General features: G+C 41.3%; 1 long non-coding RNA gene across 1 annotated transcript; it reads left to right on the top strand.

The window, feature by feature from the left end:
• The first annotated feature begins 276 nt into the window (after positions 1–276).
• On the top strand, positions 277–20,949 carry LOC108789460. Its single transcript, XR_001941400.1, has 3 exons — positions 277–636; positions 9,513–9,518; positions 20,939–20,949. It is a non-coding gene; the product is annotated as an uncharacterized LOC108789460 (long non-coding RNA).

Raw genomic sequence — 20,949 nt, 5'->3', positions numbered from 1 at the left:
CAATTCAGAGATGATTTGAGGATCTACAGCTGAGCGATACACAAGTAGGATACATTTCTGTTAATAATGAAGGTACTGGAATGCATTTTTAAGATTTAACTTCTGAGTGTAGTGTCACTTTCAAGATATCTGGGTAGAATGAAGATCTATGTATGCCAGATGACTGTACAGCATGGATTTCTACAGCTTATTGAACTGCAGTACGTTTTGTGCCTGGAGATTGGCTTTAACGGTTTCCAGATTCAACTTTAAAGGTAGTTAGCTACCAACAGACTTCTAGTTCATTAATTTAGTCTTTATCTTGTTTTCTACACTGTGTGGAGAAGAGAAAAAAAGTTCTTCCATCAGCAAAGAAAATTACATTAGTGTTAAAATATGGTTTATGAGAACACGTTGTATGTATATAGCAATTCAGGGTTTTAATACAAGCTTGTTTGAAATGTAATTAAGCATGCTTGAAAACCGAGATTTGCAAGGCTGTACATTATTTTAAATAGACACATACTGAATGACAGATCTGCTCTTGGATCTTATTACCCTTACCACAGTGTTTTGAAAATGTCACTCAACCTCCCTATTTTGGTTACTTACACAAAGAATTATCCCTGATAGGATTCTGTTTCATTAACATGTTCAGTTGGTTAGCTTGCTTTTTACTCTAGCTAGTATGTTTTATTTATTGCATATGTTCTTATCGGCAGATGGGGTGACATTTACCATGATTGTATTTGAACCTTGCTTCTGTGACTATGTTGTGTTCTTTGTCATATTTCTATGCAGGTATAAAATGGAAGGTTATTTTTAAAATGTGATTTATAAAATATAAATTGTTTCTTTGTATACTTTACAATGCCAGTGAACATGTTTTGTACAATGCATTATCATTGTTTATAATAAAGTATTTCATATATAATGCTTGTGCTGTCTGTTATCTTTTAATCAGTTCCAGCTTTAGGCTGGCCATACACTGTTCGAATTTAGGCTGCTGACTCGGACAACATTGGAGTTGTGTGTGGCCCTGTCAGCACCTCTTCATTCAATTGACTTTTGTCAAGGGAGCCAGTCCAAAATGTCTTGGCCGAACGGAGACTGCAGCCAATCAGCCTGATGGGGGAATTAAATAGCATGGATGGGGGGGTTCAAGCATATGGTTGAATTTTAAAAAAAAACAATATGTATGGTCAGCTTTAGTGCCCTTCCACTCGCTTACCCAGGGGTTTGCTTGTTTTTTGTTTTGTTATTGTACTCAGCAGATGCCAAATATTCAACACACTCTTTCTTTTTGCCATCTAAATATACAAAAAGGAATACATAATTTTAGAGACATCCTAAAATGATTTTTTTAAGCAAGCCCACCAAATGTGTATATAAGGTCTAAACTAGTTCCTACAATGCCATCATATTACCTGCTTTTGGCCCAGACAGCTCCCCATCTGCTGTGGGTAAATCTACCATTAAGACTGAATTTGTAAGGCTTTGCTGATGGCATAAAGGGGGGTCATCTTAGTCTATGACTTTTTCTTTATGTTGTATGTATAAAGCCTGTTCCCATATCTTAAAGCGTATCTGAACCAAAGAACAAAAAAGCAATACATTTCAGCTTACTGATCCTTAAATGTAGTGGCTGCATTCACTTTCCTTTTATTTCTGGCTTTTTTTTTCTTTTTCTACCTGGTGATCTGACCAGTAACACAATTCCAGTCCTAGGGTTGCTCACTCACTGTACTGTATCTCTGTAGGAGCTGTATTGTCACCATAGGACTGTTTTAGGACAGAAGAACACATCCCTATCCTCTTCTCCTTAACATAAGGAGAACTGGGAAGAGTGCTAACTGATAACCATGCAGTAGAGGCAAACAGCAAATTATCAGCTCACAAGATTTCTGGCAGAATCAATAATTATTTTTTGCACTTTTCAAACACATATAACACAATTGCTTTCAATTGTATATTTAATATACCAAAAGCAATTTAGAACCATTAATTGTTGGGGTATACATACACTTTAATGGAATTGGGGAGTCCTCATCTTTAGTTTTAGTGCTGATGCTATTTATTTTGCACAGTGTTGCCTAAAGCTTGTTATACACAGCTTAAATTTTGGACGATTCCTATTCAATCGGCCAAATTTAAGCTATGGGTGATGAATGACAAGGCCAAGGACATTCTGTACCTGCTCTGCTGCCGCTGCCTAGTGAAGGACTTATTGGGAGTGTGGAGAGATGTACACATAAACAAAGTTTAGGTGGCAACACTTGTGCATGATTACCTTAGCCTTCAGTTATACTGAATGTATGACTTGAGGGCAATGTCCTCTTAGGCAGTACGCATGTAAGTGTTTACACAAACGTTTCCATGTGTACTACATAGAATATTTATAAAATTTAGATTTTTCTTGTTTTGGTTTACGCAGTTCAACGATATGGGGGAAAACGGACTCCAAAACAGCTATGTCCATTGGCCCTGTGGCCGACAAGACTACTAAATTCAGATCCATATAAAATTGTATGCAGAACAGGTTTGAATGCAGTGATTTTATATGCCTGTGTGCATGAGCCTGAATCAAAGGCAATTATGTCACTGCTGTAGTATCGCAGGCCTGTGTGCATGAGCCTGAATTAAAGGCAATTATGTCACTGCTGTGATATCGGAGGCAGCTGTCATCACAGGAATCTCTCAAAGTTTTTTAAACCTTAAGCTGGCCATACACCTATAGATTATCTGCAGATTTTCTATGGTCAGATGGAAAAAATGCCACAGATTCCTCCATCTACGCTAAACTGTGTGGATGGAGGAATCTCCCACTGTGCCAAGCTTCAGAATCTTGCTAGTCGGCCCTGCTGGCTGTTAAACCAAAATCTGGAGCAGATTTGCAACCAAAATCTGGAGCAGATTTGCAACCAATCAGCTTCAATCTATCATTTGCTGATAGGTGCCATGAGCAACTGCTCCAGTTTTGATAAAATTCCCCCCAAGGTCTATTTCCCTTTAAAATAATTTTTATTGCCAGAATGGCTTGGATTTTTATTTTCTGTTTTCTGTTTCTTTGCTGTGAATTTATGCTGGAAGTTCTGTTTATGTTCTATCTGACTCTGGACACACAATAAAGCTGGTTGTGGCCAGTCTAAACCCAGAACTGTAGTGTGAACTTTTGTTACCTGTACAAAAAAAAGCCTGAGGTCATCTACCCCCTAAGAGACGGTGAAAGCACAGCTGCTGTCTTTACAATAAATAGCAATTCATTTGTACAGCCATCCATGAATCAAAAGATAATCCCAACAACATTCTCACAATTTACCAAAATCACACCTTACTAACCAAATAACAGCATATATAACTCTTGATTCATCATTATGTAACCAGCTATATGGAACCAATTGTTCCCAGCACAAATTCTGCATGATTAGTCAAAGAAATTAAAGGGTAAGTTAAACGAGAACTTGCATGTTTTGCAACTTATTTAACAAGGAAAATAAACAAATTATAGTATTTTTAAAATATCCTTCAGTTTCTGGAATATTCTGAAAAAAATGCTATGCTCCGAATAAATTATTTTTCTACTAAAACTTAATCAAATTTCCAGGTTATTTTACAATGCAATTCAAGTGTCTAGATTCACCAATAATGGTCTTTGCAGCTAAAGAGATTCCAGGGGATTAGATAAAGTCAGTAGTAGGTAATCTGCATATGCCAGCAGTTCTACTTACCAACTTAAATAGCTTTTATTTCACTGTTAAGCTGAACATTGTTAACAATGATTATAATTTAAATAACAAAGGAGCGGCAAGACATTCATGTCTTATCTCATTAGTCATTGTAATGCCATGGAATTTAACTCCATTTATTCTGAGCCTAGCAGAGAAATTATAAATCCATCCATTTGGAGCAGACCTATCACCAATGATATACCTGGACAGCATCGTTGTCAGAAAGGAGGCTTATTTGATTTTATCAGTCAGAATCTAGGTGAAAAGGTTGGGCCACCACAATCTGAGATTGTATAAACACCACTAGGGTGAACTACCTATTGGCTGCCTATAGACTCCAACAGCAAAATCTTCTCTGGGTCTAGCTCCTCACTATTCCAGGTGCATTCCCTGTAGTAAAGTAAGTGAAAACTACATGTGTGTAAATAAGGAAAATAAACACATACAGTTGGTAAATGCATGCTCTTGAAAATGTAGGTGAATAGATTTCTGATAAAAGGGGTTTGTAAGTGATTCAACCAACCAGCAGCTAATAACCGAAGTATACTTTTTGGGCTGACTAGAACGTACTGTTTTATAAACTGAAGGATTAAACAGTTATTACTGATTTCTTAGGAGAGCAAAAGCTTTCTGTCTTTAAAGTGAACCTGTTATGAAAGGAACACGGAGGCTGCCATTGCTGTCTTTATCTTCTATACTTAATCACAACTAGCATGCAGTGAGTTGACCTGAAGCCAGAACATCTGATGTGTGTATCTGGTTGGAGTCGGTGACTTTTTATTTTTACTTTACTTCTCTATTGGGTCACAGGAGTACATTTACCAATGTACTTTTGTGACACAAAATCAGCATATAGCTGGCTACTGCCCACTATATGCTGACAGCGCAGAGCTGTGCTACAGCCAGGAAGGATCAAACCTTGTACATAGTTGTTTTTTTTACAAGCCTTTTTTTTTTTCTTTACCTAATCTCCTTATTATACATTATTTTGGTACCTGTTAGCAAGGTTAAAGGAGAACTATGAGGTGAGTGCTTTTCACTCACCTCATAGTTCTAGCCGACCTGTGACAATGAGACTGTCACAGGTCGGCTCAGTAGATCGGGAGGTGAGCGAACACATACCGGGTTTGCTCGCCTCTCGATCCTGTCCCGGCTCTCTGCCGTGACAAGGGAGGGGCTGGATTCCCCTCTCCCCGCTCCGATTTGCCAGCGCTGACTGGCGGAACGGACGCGGGAGGGGGCGGGTACAGCTGGCTCTGCCTCTAGATAGGCAGAGCCAGCTGTCACTCACGCAGCTGGGCGGATCCCGTCATCTATGTCGGGATCCGCTCAGGCGTCTCAGTATACCGCGAGCTGTAGCTCGCGGTATACTGAGCTTAGGGTAACGGGAGGACGCTAGTTTGTGTCCTCCCGTTACCCTAAGGAGAACTATGGGGAAAAACACTGACCCCATAGTTCTCCTTTAAGGATACTCATTTAGTGTTTTTCCAGTTCTTGTCCTTTAATTTCGACAAGTACTATACTCCAATCATCTGTACACATTTAATTATACTAAGGATTTTGCACTGACAACATACATACAAGCCTACATTAAGCACAATAGAACATTGACTGTTCTTTAGGTTTTTTTTATAACTGCTTTGATTCAACACTTTGTAATAGTTTTTTCCCTGACTATTGACTGTACCACTCCTTTTAATAAAACCGATTAAGGTACAAGAAATGTATTGCATACTCTGTACAATTGTAGAGAACCTGGCGTAGCTGCTTTGCAATTACTTTCGAATTACATCTGATAAAAAGGAAAGGTTAGCAAGGGCTTAACTATGACCATAGCAGCCCATGTGTAAGCCTAACTGGGGTCTGCAAAAGCTTTTTAAAAAAAACAAAGCACACCCGTTGCTCTATTCAACAGTTTCCCACTTCTGCTATCCCTCCAATCCGTAGGAGTCCAGCTTTGAAAAGCAATATGTATGTGCCTTGAGCCACAAGCAAACTTAGTTCCAACCTGTATACAATAATTCGTGGCTCCATGATTTAATTGTCATAAGTTTTACTAAGAGTGGCAACCATTGTTTGCCAGTGTCCTCTTTAGCACCCCTAATAACAAAACATTCTGTATCTGTAAAAGTCAAGGCAACTGGACTTGCTGTATTTTTCTTGAAGACATTCTTTAAGAAATACAGCAAGTACAGTTGCCTTCACTTATTTATTACAGATATTCCATGGCCTGGATAAATAAGAACTTTCACAGACAAAACAATCTATGTTTAGGAGGACTATTATCATGGGTAAGTGTAGGCCACTGGCCACCATTGATAAAGGTGACTATAAGGCTGATTTACCAAAAAAAACTTGAGACTCTTTCTGTTTACTTTTAATACACAGTCATGTGCAATCACGTGTGTTTTTTTACATGATTGGATAATTGAAGTGAACAGTAAGAGGTGTGCAGCCCATCTGAGACCCTGCAGAGCCCACTATAGAGAGTCTATGGTGGTGTCAGGGTACCAGGGGGCTTACCTCTCCTCGGGGGGTTGCTATGTGCGGTGGGGGGCACAGGTTCCGCTTCCTGGCAGGACCCCTGGCGCCGGGATTGCGGGTACGCATTCACGCAATGCGTGACATGTGCGTGGTGGACAGGCTGCGCGTGCAGGCACGGGGACGCGCGCATAGTGCGCCTGCGCCCGTTGCTGGTGTGATCCTTGCTGGGGGAGGTTGCCAGCACACACCCTCTGCCTCTCTCTCGTCCATTGGCTCCTAATGGAGAAGCTACCTGGTTGCCTCGGTAAACGGGGAGTGGCCTCAGTTCCCCACTGAGTATAAAAGCCCAGTCAGAGCCCTGGCTCATTGCTGAGTTATTCTATCCCTATGGTGTGATCACCCAGCACCCTGTGCCTTCAACCCGTCTCTCTTCCTGAACCTTTGCTTGGACTCCCGATTACCGACCCTTTGGCTTACCCTTCCGTTACCGAAACTAGCTGCCTGCCTCGACCTGGATTGGACCTGACTATTCTTCTTGGATTTCCCCTGTGTACCTCGACCTCTGACTTTTGGCTTGTTGCCCCTGCCAAGGGGTTCCACTTGCGGCCCCGCCGTACCCCCCTGACAGGTAGGCTCTGCAAGGTCACTCTCAGGTGGGCTGTTTGGTATATTAGGTGGGCTCTGCAAGTGGCATAACTAGCAATCACGGGGCCAGTTACGCCCCTGCCTATACCCTTACAAAGTAATTAACGTGCATGCACTTAACATGTAAAAATATATGTGAGGCCTCCAGAAGATTGACTAAAGAAGCTGAAAGTCTTTACTGAACAAATTGTGTAAATATTTACTTTGATTATCCAATCATTATCCAATCATTCGAAAAGCATCTGTAGATGATTGGCTCATCAGAGTGAACATTGACATTTTACATAATTGGATGATGGAAGTGAATGTCAACACATTTTTTTCAGTAAATATTCTCAAATCAGCCTCTGTGTATGATTTTTTGGGGTGGAATTGTATTTATAATTTTGAAAGCACATTTGTAAAGATATGATTGAAACAAAAAAAACAATACCACTGAACTTCCAAACTATCAGACTTACATACGCATTAATCCTTCATCTCCCCCATCTTAATTGTCTTCATGGTTACCATGAAGAAGGGATTAGGGCTGCAACTAATTATTATTTTCATAACCGATTAGTTGGCCGATTAATTTTTCGATTAATCGGGTAAAAAAATTAAATAGCATCCTTAAAACAAAATACACAAATGCAGTGTTACAAACATAAAGTTTACTTCAGAATGAAACTGCATACACAATTTTTGTAATCGCACTGCACTGGAAAGCACAGCATTGCGGTACTGTGCGTTCCAGTGTGGGCGATCACACTGTGGGTGGGAGGCGCGTATGTGGTTTCATTGAAATGAATGGCACTGTAACGCACCTCCCGCAGCAGAATTTGTTAGGCTGAAACCGAAAATTGCTTTTTCCCCACCTTTTTATATATATATTTTTTTTTTATAATTGTGTTGTAAGCACATAACGCTTGTATAGCTTCCGCCAGAGAATGACAGCTGCCAGTAGCAAGATTCTGCAGGCGGCAGCTGAATGTAAATACAGCATGTATGGGGCTGGTGCACTAGCCAGCCTGCTATTGGCCATTTTAAATTGCAATATCCAATAGCAGTCTGGCTATTGCACCCGCCCACTGCTTGCTGTTCCCTCCTCCCAGCATGAAGGAGAGAGCTAGGGGATCCAACCAACTAATTGATAATGAGAATGGTTGACAACTATTCTCATTATCGATTAATCGTTTAGTTGGTTGCAGCCCCAGAAGGAATATTGGCAACATATTTTGCATAGTTGGTAGCCTAGATGTATCTAACTATGGACACCATATTTCAATATTTACTCTATCAAATTTGCTGGGGCAGGTCCAGCTAAGATATTTTTGTTATAGTTATAGCTATGCTAGGTCCACTTTAAAGTGAGACTAAAATCAGGGGTTTAATCTTAACCACTTGCTGACCGGAGCAATTTCTTACTATTTGCACACACATGATAAAATATGCATTTTTGGCTAGAAAACAGCTTCAGACCTCCAAACAATTATATATTTTCTGAAAGCATAGGCCCTGTAGAATAAAAAGATGCTAGTTGTAATTGTTTATGTTGCACGGTATTTGCGCAAATGTTTATCAAACCAAATGTTTTAGGATAAAATACACTAAAATGAAATGAAGTGCACAAAAACAGAAAATGATACCCAATCTTTTGGTAAAATATAAAAGATGGGGTCACACCGGGTAAATAGATACCAAACATGTCAAGCCTTAAAATTGTGTGCGTCCGTGAAACTAAAAAACTAGAATACCCAAAATGTCCTATAGGTGACGCTTTAAACGCTTTTACTGCTCCTCATTTTAGTGATAACAGTGATTGATGATCCTAGAATTACAGTATTTCCCTCATTCAGACGTTTGTGGCAAGATGTAACATGTGTAGCAATTTTCTTTTTTGCGCGTAGGCAAATCTGACGCATGTTTGCGTATGTATGTGCGTGCACGTGGGGGGCGGGGGACTTTAGAAAAAAATTTGGATTTTTTTTTAATATGTTGCTTTAATTTTTCCATTTTGTTTTGCACTCAACTTAATTGCTATCACATAGGGGGCTAACAAGGTCCTCTTTATGGAGACATCAGAGGTCTTTCAGACTTCTGATGTCATCTAGGGAACCACAAAGAAGCTGATGAAGCAGAGATCTGCTTTATCAGCCTCTTCTCCTGGCTCTAAGAGCTGGAGAATGTGCGCAGTGACTTCCGGGTCCAGTGAACGGAGGAGAGATCAGCGGCTACCAGCCTGCTGATCTCTCTCTGATCCATCAGGGGAGACCTGCCGTGCCGGTCCCTGGCCCGCACTGGGGACAGCGGAGCCGGTGAGAAGCCGGCAACGGCGCGCGGGAGGGGGGTACAGCGCCGCACCGTACAAGCAATCCGGGCCCTGTAAAGAAGCTGGATCACTTGTATGGAAACAGTAATCGCCTGGTGTTTAAAACGGCAGAAGCAGTGTTCTTGGTATAACCACTTCAAGCGGGTGACAGGACGGCTACTTTTGTTCCACATGGTCCCTGTGTGTGTTGTAAAGTAGCCACCGCTCCAAGCTTGTTACTGTGATAGAATATAACTTCAATACAAATTAGTAAAGTAAAAAATGTGATGTTGCAGTCCATCATGGGAGTGAGCTTGGAGCGGTGGCTACTTTACAACACACACAGGGACCATGTCGAACAATAGTAGCCACCCTCCAGAAGGCAGGACAGTGTCAGCATGAATTCAGAGATGATTTGAGGATCTACAGCCGAGTGATACACAGATAAGATACATTTTGTTAATAGTTGAGGTACTTACATCCATTTTTAGGATTTATGTCCTGAATTTAGTATCACTTTAATTTATTATGGAATGTATGTAGAATTAGCTGACACTAAATCTGACAACTAATCTTATTCATTGGGCACAGGAAATTAAATGTCACCAGTTTTTGGTAGGCGCCTCACTGGATGCTGCTGTCAGTACTTGACAGCAGGAGAAAACCATCATTCAACTATATAGTAAATATGCACTTTTAAAACAATTTGTTGATAACATTCTAAATTACCAATTTACACCATGGGGCGAATTTATCAAAATCTGGAGCAGATTTGGCCTGGAAACAATCAGCTTCTCTGTCTCATTTTCAAATCTTACCTGAGCAAACTGAAGAGAGATGCTGATTGGGTGCCATGGGCAACTGTTCCAGATTCTGTCTGCTCCAGCTTTGATAAATTCCCCCCTATGCATTTTACTCTCCAGCTCAAATCACTTCCTTCTTTGCTTCATTTGTGCATTTACAACCTAAACCGAAGGAAGGCTCTACATATCAATTTTATATTTAATTATTCTGCACAGAGTTTCAGATAATCAAAGCTACATTAATGTTTCTATTTTTCTTAAACTGACCTTAAGGTGACATCAGTATTTCTTAATTCAGACTCAAGGCTCCTAATTAGATTATTTCTATATTGTAGGGTCCTGGGTATTTTTTGCAAATTTTCATTTAACTGTGCCTTCACATAGGTAGAGATCTCAGCACTCCTGATCTTAATCATACTCTTTCTGTATTGTAGGACTCGGAGTAATGTGATGACACTTATTCAGTGAATTAGAATAACATTGATGATGAATTATTTCATAAACTGGCTATTTATTCTGGCTGTTGGAATTCAACTGTAGTTTCATATTTGGCCACTAGATGGTGCTTAATGCCATGATAATGATATAGTAGCCCTCTAGAATGCTTGTGACTTGTGAACATTGTATGATTTGATTTAGCATTAATTTGTTCCTGTTGGATTTATAAATATGGTAAACTGTCTGTGGGAGTGTAGAACAGAAACATTCAAGTGCCTGAAACTATTTAGGCCTGCATGCCAAAAAGATTTTTATGTTACAGTTTAATTTGCAGTTTATGTATTGCACATTTGTTTGCTCAGGATGCAAATAAAGGAAGGTAGGTGGGTACCCCCACCACTCTAGCCTGCTGTAACTATCCATCTGTATGTTGGAGTCACTTGGAAGTGCAGAATAAAACAGACAAGCAAAGCTGAAATCCTGTGACCACTTTCTCCACCTGTTCTGAGCACTTGCACGAAGCAATGCCAAAACGCTAGGCCATTATGCTAAAGCTAGTTGAGTGTAATGCTGCTGACAAGTGGGTTGGTGTACTGCAGAAATGCCCAGAAAGGTCTTCTTGGAGCTGTTGACAGTTTGATTAAGAATTATTTTATTAGTTGTGAGTTTGCACAAATACTGTGATTTTCTTCCCAAGACTTGCCCACAGGTTGATATTGAAGCACTGGCTGTGCAACAAAAAATCCAAAAGATCAATATAGATTTTAAAATGTTAAATGGGCAGCACAGTGGCCTAGCAGTTAACGCTTCTGCCTTGCAGCACTGGTGGTCCCTGGTTAGAATACCGGCAAGGTCACTATCCGGGTACTCCGGTTTTCTCCCACACGCCAAAGACATGATGGTAGGTTAATCGTCTCCTGTCTAAAAACAGCCCTGTATGTATGCTTGTTAGATAGGGACCTTAGATTGTAAACTCCTTGACAGCAGGGACTGATGTGAATGTGTTGGCGCAATATAAATACCTGTAATAAATCATTAAAAAAATATAACATTCCCATTATCAGGGGTGCTGTTAGGGCAGTGTGAGACATGGGACACCCTGAGAAGAACAATGATGTGCCTTTGTGTGGCCAAATTGTGTCAACAGAGGGAGGGGCTTAAAGCGTCATGGTTAAATAAAACATAAGCCTATTCATTTTATACATGGCAAACATACAGTATACCACAGTCCTTGTATCTACAAAATGATGCTTTAATTATTGTGCCACAAGTAAGCGTTTCACAACCATACTTAAACCTCAACACAAAGAGTAATTTTTACAAATGTAAACTCTTGCATAACATACAATTTTCTGGACACGAAAAATAGAGATCTAGCGCTTTGTATAAGCCTACCTTAAATAAGTACTCTATTCAAATTGTTGGGGACTATTTAGCAGCCAGCAACTGTTGAGACAAAAAACATTTCAGTCAGGAGTATGTGATGTACATAGTGTGTATAGTGCAGGGGTCAGGAATGTATAATGGACAGAGTGCAGAGTTCAGGCATGTGTAATGCACACAGCACAGAGGTCAGAAGTACATAAATCTCAGAGTGCAGGGGTCAGAAGTAAATGAAGAACAGATTGCAGGGGTCAGTAGTGTGTAACACCCAGAGTGCAGGCACCATGAGTGTGTAATGCACAGAGTACAGGGGTCAGAAGTACATGAAGCACATAGTGCAAGGGTCTAAGGTACATAAAGCACAGAGATCAGGGGTTAGGAGAGTGTAACACACAGAGAGCAGGAGTTAGAAGCACATATCGCAAGGGTCAGGAGTACATAATGTACATCATGCAGATGTCAGAACTACATCAAGCACAGAAAGCAGAGGTCGGTTTTATGTAAAGCACAAAGTGCAGGGATCAGGAGCATGTAACGCACAGAGTTCAGGTCAAATGTACCCCCCCCCCCCCTTCCCCAAATGCAAAAAAAAAAAGTAGCATGTTAACAACAAAAAACATGTACTGTGAGAAAATAAATGTCTTATTCCCAGCACAGACATCAGCTTCAGCAGTGCCTTGCACAGTGAAGAAAATCCACCCATGATCCCTTTGGCTATGGCATGTGACACATCAGAGAAGTGGAGGATCTTTGAGTTCTCTCAATTCTGCACTACTGCTGTATCTGTGGTCTGACAGGCAGCTGGTGGGTGAGGTCAGAGGCGAGCTACTGATTCTTTGAACCAAGTGGCTAAATAATAAAAAATTGTGGCAGTTGTGGCATCGGACCTGGGGCACCAAGCAAGGGTTGTGGGGCACATGTGAAGCCTAAACCCATTATCCTGGTACATAAGATTCACATTCTTCTTTGTTACATACAAATTGTGACTGGAGCTTTCACAGTTATGCGCTGGCCTTCCCCCTCTTGATCTCTGTGTCTCCCTATTGGCCATTCAGACTGTCCTTCACAGTTAGTTGTCAGTAGCAAAGTGTGTGAAGCAGAAGGGGTCTGTGTAAAGGTGGCCATACACTGTCCGATTTTTTTTTAAATTTTCATTATACCTAGACTTCCCCATTAAAGGAGAACTATGGGGTTAGGGCTTTTCCCCATAGTTCTCCTAAGGGTAACGGGAGGACACAAACTAGTGTCCTCCCGTCACCCTAAGCTCAGTATACCGCGAGCTGTATACTGAGACGCCCCAGCTAAAACGGATCCCGACAATTATGTCTGGATCCGCTCAGCTGCGTGAGTGCTACGGGGGAGGGGGCAGATACAGCTGGCTCTGCCTCTAGATAGGCAGAGCCAGCTGTATCCGCCCCCTCCCCCGTCCGTTCCGCCAGTCAGCGCTGGAGGATCGGAGCGGGAGTGGGGAATCCAGTCCCTCCCCTGTCACGGTTCAAGATCGAGAAGTGAGCGAACGCCGGTATATGTTCGCTCACTTCCCGATCTACTGAGCCGACCTGTGACAGTCTCATTGCCACAGGTCGGCTAGAACTATGAGGATGAGTGAAAAGCGCTCACCTCATAGTTCTCCTTTAAGCTTAGTCAAATGTCGATTTTGTAAAATCGTTCGTTAGCCTTACTAACCAACCAATTTTTGACAAACGACAGAAATAATTTCCTTTTGCGCATGTGCTATGTTCTTGCTGAGATTTTTGATGACCATAGACCCCACTGATTGATCGATTTTCGTTCGGTCAGAGAAAAAAATGTCAACCTAATCGTTCGAAAAATTTTGACCACCTTAAGAACGGTCGATTTGAGCTACCAGTGTGACACCCTCTAAAAAGCTCCCTATGCATTTTAAAAGAATATCCTAGAGCGCAGGTCATTAATGTATCACTTACTTTAATCCAATGGAATATATGAATACGTAACTTAATTAGAGGACAGCAGAAGCTTAGTTCCGACTATCAAAGCAATGCCAGGCTTGGAAGTTTTCTCTCCTCTGGGTTCTCAGACAGCAGTAAAGTGTCATTAGAGTGGTGAACTTTGTCCCAGCTCAGAATGAAGAAATCTGTTTAGCAATCATTGAATTATTTACCAGGTAAAAGCATTATTCCTCAGCAATGTAATACCCTGAAGGAGTAAAATGTATTTAATACCAACCCTATTTATTAAGGCAGACTTTGTCTCCTGTGTAAGACCACAAATATGTATATCCTACATATCTTTGAAATCATTATATTATATAGCACTGGACAAAGTACTGTATATAGCAGCCTCCCTATCAGTAATAGCTCACTCTCTAATGTTCCTACAACACTTTGGCCTGTTAACGATTGCACTAAACCACATCTTTTACATTAAAGTACATATTCTGCAAGTACAGAAAATACTGCTGATGCTGCTAGAGTTCCAGTGTCCTTAACCTGCACTGAATGGATATCTCTAATAATGTTATACTCTTTCCTAGCTATCTTTTATCAATACCCCCCTGTAACAGAGTGCTGGTAAAACCTGCCAGGATGGCAGGAAAAGTGATGAATGGAAGATATGTTTCTCCACGGATTCTTGGATCTGTGGTAATGCTGGTAATGTTAAGTGGTCTGGAAGTAAAAAAAGATAGTTCTTTCGTTGTTCCTCCACTTCCTATTTACAGCCCGTCAGCTTATGGCCTCCAGTTGGAAACTGCCTTATGCAACTACATTACAAGAAACCATAGCACAGGTGCATCTGAATTGCCAGCATGAGCAGTTAATAGCTTTTAGGCTAAATGCACAATCACAATTCTATTCTAAATGGAAGGACTGGATCTTATATACACGACCCTGAATAACACACCACCCGCCCTCTCCTTATACGGCATGTCGTTATATTGGTTACTATCATTATTGTTACTCCTGGATCTTGGTTTTAGTTTGAATATTTTAATTTGTCTTTTTTTTTATTTTTGTTCTATTGTTCTTTATGCCTAACGACTATACAATATAGTTTACTATGCATATACTATCATCAAACTCGATGCACAAGCGAATACCTGCTACTTGGTGGAATGTCAATGGGACTTCAGATGACCTGATTACTTTTAAGTCTGATGGATATGATATGTGTTGATGTATCTGCTTGTTGATTTTCTCAGTGTAGAAAGTGATGCTTTATATGCATATAAAAAAAAAAAAAAAAACTTAAAATTTAAAAAAAAGAGTTATTTACCCTATGTTGGTTCTTGGGCTGGTTTTACATGGAGTCTGATAGAGCTCTGGTGAGACAGACTCCAGATTCCATGGACCGTAATTTGGTAGTGACTGCACAGGCCCTCATTAGGGTGCAAATGGATTAGCAGAGGCAGGGTGTGTGTGCTAGAGGCACACGAGGGCCAAACTAGTGGAATGTGTGTGCTGCAGGCACACGAGGCCCAAGCCAGTGGATAGTGTGTGCTGGAGGCACACAAGGGCCAAGCCAGGGAGGCTGTAGGTTTTGGAAAGGCTTGTGAAAGCCATAAGGAGCAGCCAGGGAGGCTGTAGGATTTGGAAAGGCTGTGAAAGCTAGAAGGAACAGCAAGGGAGGCTGTAGGATTTAGAAAGGCTGAGAGCCAGGCACCCAAGGTGTGTGTCTCAGAGGAAAAGAGACAGTGTGCTGAATGCCTGTCAGCAGGAGAGGAATCTGTGGATGGACTGTAATAGCTCCTAGAGAGGATACGGACCCAGCTCAAAGGATGAATGCATGGACTCGGTAATAGTGATGGCTGGCTGGCTGGTCTAGGCATGCATGATAGGCTCTGATCCCTGTGCTTTGATTTAAAAAAAAGGTCTCGTCTCTTCTGATCTCTGCTGCCTGTCTGCAAGGGGATCAGAGTCTGTTATTGAGCCTGTGATCCCCGTGCTCTCCCCCCTCATCCTCCTGTTTCCCCTACTCTCCCCCCCCTGCGTTTACTTGCAGACAGGCAGCAGAGATCAGAAGAGACGAGACCTTTTTTTTAAATCAAAGCACAGGGATCAGAGCCTATCATGCATGCCTAGACCAGCCAGCCAGCCCAGCTGAATCATCAGTTGCTAGGCAGAGCAGACAAAGGTCCCGATCTGACGATCTCTGCTGTCTTATCTCTGGAGAGATAAGGGAAACCAGGAGGGTGAGGAGGGAGAAGGAACGGCACACAGACATCCCTCATCTCCAGGTAGGGAGCGAGCAGTGCAGGATCAAGGGGCGGCTGCTTTGGGCCCCACAACATTAACTGGGCCAAGGGCAACTGCCCCTTTTGCCCTGCGTTAAAGACGGGCCTGGGGGGGGGGTCCCTTAAACTGCCTGTAAAGTGGCACATTTGTACAATATATAGAACCTGCTGCAGCAAAAATAACATTTATAAAGAAAAAGATGACATTTAAAAAGAAAAAAAGAAAAGTGTTTGGTTCCCTCCCAAACAATACCAGACCCTTGGCATTACTGTATCGGGTGTCTGAAAAAGGTTAACCCTTTCAGTAATGGATCTCTAGATAGTTAGACATCCATTACTGAAAGGTAACCGCTGATTCTCAGCGGTTAGCAGCCTTCTAGTGCAGCAAATAACTCGTCACGTACAGTGTACGTGACGAGTCATTTGGTCCCTTTGTGGCTGGACGTACAGTGTATGTCTCCCGTCACGAAGGGGTTAAGGAGAAATACCAGACCCTTGATCATACCAGACCCTTGATCCGAGCACAGGCCTGGCACGGCAGGAAAGGGGGGATGAGTGAGCGGCGCCCCCTCCCATACCAGGTCACATGCCCTCGGCACTGGGAGGGTGCTTTTCCAGGGTTGCCCCTGGAAAACCCATCTTGTCCCCATGCAGATGGGGACAAGGGCCTCTTACCCACAAGCCCTGGGGCGTGTGTGCCTTTTATCTGTATGTTTACTGCTGTCCTGAATAAAAGTTGGCCATTTTTGTTGAAAAAACAGTGAGTTTGTCTCTGCCATGAGACTATTCCCCCACCACCCCTCCATATAATGAAGGTTAGGAGGTGCCAAGAAAGCTAGACATTGTTATAATTTCTAACCATCTGTGGCCCTGCATGCCCCACGTGACTCAACAAACTTCAAATACATGATCAAAGGAGCCAGGCAGAAAATTGTCAGCCGACCAGTGGTTGCAGCCAATAGCCTGGCAGGGGAAATTCCTCCATCCAGTGTGGATGGATGAATCAAGTGGTCTCCTCTCTTTCTGCCCCATCCATCTAAAGCTATACATGTATGGCCAGCTTTAGCAGTCCAAATCAGGAGAGCAACCTAGGGTGACAACAATGGCCCTCCATAAATACAATACAGTGAGTAATTGTTGTCATTCTAGCACATTAGGTACATTACTGGCAGGATCACCAGGTGAAGAAAAAAAAGCCTGAAAAAAGAAATAAATGCAGCCACCACATCTGACTGATAAGCTGCAATATATTATTTTTTGGGTTTAGATACACTTTAAAGAGACATTCAGTCCAACAAAAATCTTTCCATAAGATTATTTGTGCATTGAATTTATTTCAGGCATGTTATTTACCTGTAAAAGACTCCCTTGTGTAGACTTCCAAAAGGCAGATTTAGATGTCAAGCAAGTGACACTCTATAGTATTCCCCTTTGTATGGAAGTAATGGGGGTGGAGGAGCTGGGCTACCACAGACAGTAATTAGACATCTTAAAAGGCACATTGCAAGAACATAAAAACTAAGTTAGGGGGGAAAAAAAACATAGCATATAAAATACTTGACTTTGTGCACTTTATTAAGCTAGTGACAGAGTCTTATTAATTTAGTAATGTATACTGAGCTAGAGGGCGCAACAATCTGTTATGTTTTTTTTAAATATATATTTCTACCAATTAAGCCTGCACAGTGATAATACTTAAAGTAGTAATAAAGTTTTTTACATATATCTACTGCTAGCAAGCAGTAGATTTATGGGAGTGAGCGTGCACATCAGACAGACACCGTGGGAACCAAGGATTCTGCGCTGGATCAGAGACTGGCACCAGCGCTGGAGTGACTCCTGAAAACTACTGAAAAGAAGATGATCCGATTAAGAGGCATCCATTACGGTAAGTCCTTAAAACAGCATGGGGGGGGTGATTGTGACTTTAATGTCACATTACATTTCCTTACATTTATAGAAAAGTGCTAGTGCCTTAGTTAAAAATATGACTTGGTGCTACAACAACCTATAAGATTTGCTGTAATAATTGTTATATTAATTCATTATTACTGTGCTGCACAGGTTAGGAGGTGCTAAGCAGGTTAGACATTGGCAGTTTTTAATAAATGAGTCAAAGCAGTGTAGAGGAATATATGCTCTGCCGGGTAGGGGGTATGTAGGATTTAAAGATAATTAAAACCTTAAATGTTTGTCAATAATGGGAACATTGCATAGATAAATGTATTTGTTAAGCAGCCCATATGCCTTAAGAGAACTAGCATCAAACAGAGAGAGCCACATATACAGATCTCACCCAGCAGTTTGCATGAAATGTCGGTTTTAGGGCTGATTCTGCCCGCTTTAAGGCTGCATTTACACCTAAGCATGAGCGTATCTAGGTGATTTACAGAAATTCTTTCTTTGTATGCACATTTTCTGCCTTTTCTATGCACTTCTTGTAGTACAGAAGCAGAATTTAGTGCTTTTGGCCCCATAGACCTTTAAATGTGCAAAAAAGGAGACATAACCGTGCTACAGAAAACGCGCTGGAAACTTTCATATTTGATGTCGCTCAGTTGTGAATGAGGGCTCAAGCAGTAAAACATTACTGGGCTAAAACAGTAGAATTTTCTTTAAAAGCAACCCCTGGTCCTGCAAATCTGCTTGTTTACATGCTAGGATTAGTAAATCTCCCGCTGAACTTTCTGGCCACTCTGATGTAAGCACTGCAGGTCTCACAGAATACAGTAGATTCCTTCTTTTCTCACAGAAGACATATCAGACACATAACATGTTACAGCACAGGACAGGGGATGATGGAAATTGCTGACACCACACATCAAATAACTATTACACCAAAGGTTCTGGGCTTTTTGCAGAACTGTAATCAACAACATGCAGTGGACAGGGGTAGGCCACTCACCCCAGAATCATAATGCAAGTAACATTTGACAGATTGTACTTTAAGAGGCACTAATCATAGGTTCTGGAAGAGTTAAGGTGCCCACACACCTTGCGATAATCGTACGATAATCGCGGGAAATCCCGTGATCGCACGATTATCGTAAGGTGTGTGGAAGCCGTGCGACCTCTACTACTGTAAGGTCGCACAACTTTTATCTTAGGAACATGTTCGAAAACCCGCCGAGAATCGTACAATTTTCGGCGGGTGTGTTGCATGTTCGTAAGATAAAAGCCGGACGGGCCGGTGTGCTCAAGCGCACACTGCCGGTTCGGCATTGCGGTCATCGGAAGCGGGGCGGGCTTGCGGTCATTGCAAGTACGATCTGCCTGTCCAAGATAGGCAGATCGTACATTTTTTTAATTACCTTACAACCATCGCAAGACAAAAGTATCGCGATGGTTGTAAGGTGTGTGCCCAGCATTAGGCATAACCACCTTAACTGTCATTCTTAGTCTTAGAACATAATTGCCAATTGACTCTCCTTTCTGAATATATGTGCAAGAGTGGCAGAACTTGGCTGGCTGTGCTATTGTTGAAGGGGGCTGAACTGGTACAGGCGGCAAGACTTAACATCTCTCCTCTACAATACCACATGGTATAATATAAATGTAAAAAAAAATTAAAGTTTGGCTGTCTAGCAAAAATTATTCAGCAGTTTATTGTGAGAAAAACAATAAAAAATGTTCCTTTAATTCTCATTAATATGCATGACAGTGCCTAGGCATAGTATATTTTTTGTAGCCTCAACAGAACCTACCAGGTTTCTGCCTCTGAATACATCACTGGTGCCATTAGAGGGCTGTATCTAGGAACAGGAAGATCTTTCCCACAGAAACACAATGCAATGGTAAAAAAAAGTGGGACTGGGCAACAGACTCGCTGCAGAATCTGAACATACCTCCCAACTCTCCTCATTTGAAAGGAACCAAATCTCTTTGTTCCTCTTTCCTCTTCAGTTGTCCTTCATTTTGGTCTGATGTACAGATAGCTATTAAAAGGTATTATTTAACTACCAAAAGGGTTATTCTGCAATAAATCCTTTATCCTATCTCTGAATTATCTTGTTTACTATTTCCAAAAGCCAATATAAAGGAAGTTTCATGGTGAAAAAAGTTTTTTGATTCTAGATCTGCTTTAAAACCATCACAATTGGAAAAAAAACACAGGCAGCGCCAACCTGCCTTATCACCCTCCTTTTCAGCATACAGGCCTTATTTTATTGGGTAAACCTTTTCAAAGAAGGCATGCTTTTGAATTATAGTGTTATCGGAGGGCAGTGTGGTTCACCAATGTTGAATAGAAAATGTAAGCTTGTTTATGAATAAATGATGTACCTAGATATTTGAAAGCTGATTGAATGTAACATGCTTTTGGCTATCTAAGAATATAGGAGCAGACTTTTAGCTCAACAGACGTGTAGCTTTCATTTCTGTAGTTGTGATATGTGCATATGCTATTTACTGACTACCCAGCAGAGGGAAGACATTCCCTGTCCAAAAAAAAAAAAAAGACAGCCGCGAGGAAAACCACCAGGAAGCAGTCTCCATCTGTTAATCAGTAAGAAGTTGCATTCTCTAGCAAGGTAGGGGGAAGACTGGTACAAGCCATTGTTGTTATCAAATGCACAATAGCATGAAATACAGTGGTATTGTGAAGCCTGGCGGGACTGTTGGAATTGTAGGAAAGAGATGATATCATATCAACAAATATCTATAGCATGCCATTATCTGATTAATAACTCTTTTGCAACTAGGTGGACGTTAGCTGCAGAAAACCTCTACCATTGCCTTTCATTGTTTTTCTAATGAGAAAAGAAAACGTTTCAGGTTCTTCTTATGTAGGCCGTCATACTTTATTTAGATTTTCAGTTTTTAAATGAATGCATGAAATCAAAATAATACACTTTAAAATATAATACTAAAGGAAACCCCTGTGTGTTTTGAAATTTAAAAATGTGCTCATTAGGAGTAAAAAAATAAATATACTATATATTGCAGTGATCAAACCTTGCAGATGCAAGTACTTGAGTTAGTCTTTAG

Source organism: Nanorana parkeri, unplaced genomic scaffold, assembly GCF_000935625.1.
Source record: "Nanorana parkeri isolate BGI_ZX_2015 unplaced genomic scaffold, ASM93562v1 scaffold399, whole genome shotgun sequence".
Lineage (NCBI taxonomy): Eukaryota > Metazoa > Chordata > Amphibia > Anura > Dicroglossidae > Nanorana > Nanorana parkeri.
The sequence above is the reverse complement of the archived record's forward strand: the minus strand, read 5'-3'. Positions and strand labels throughout refer to the sequence as shown.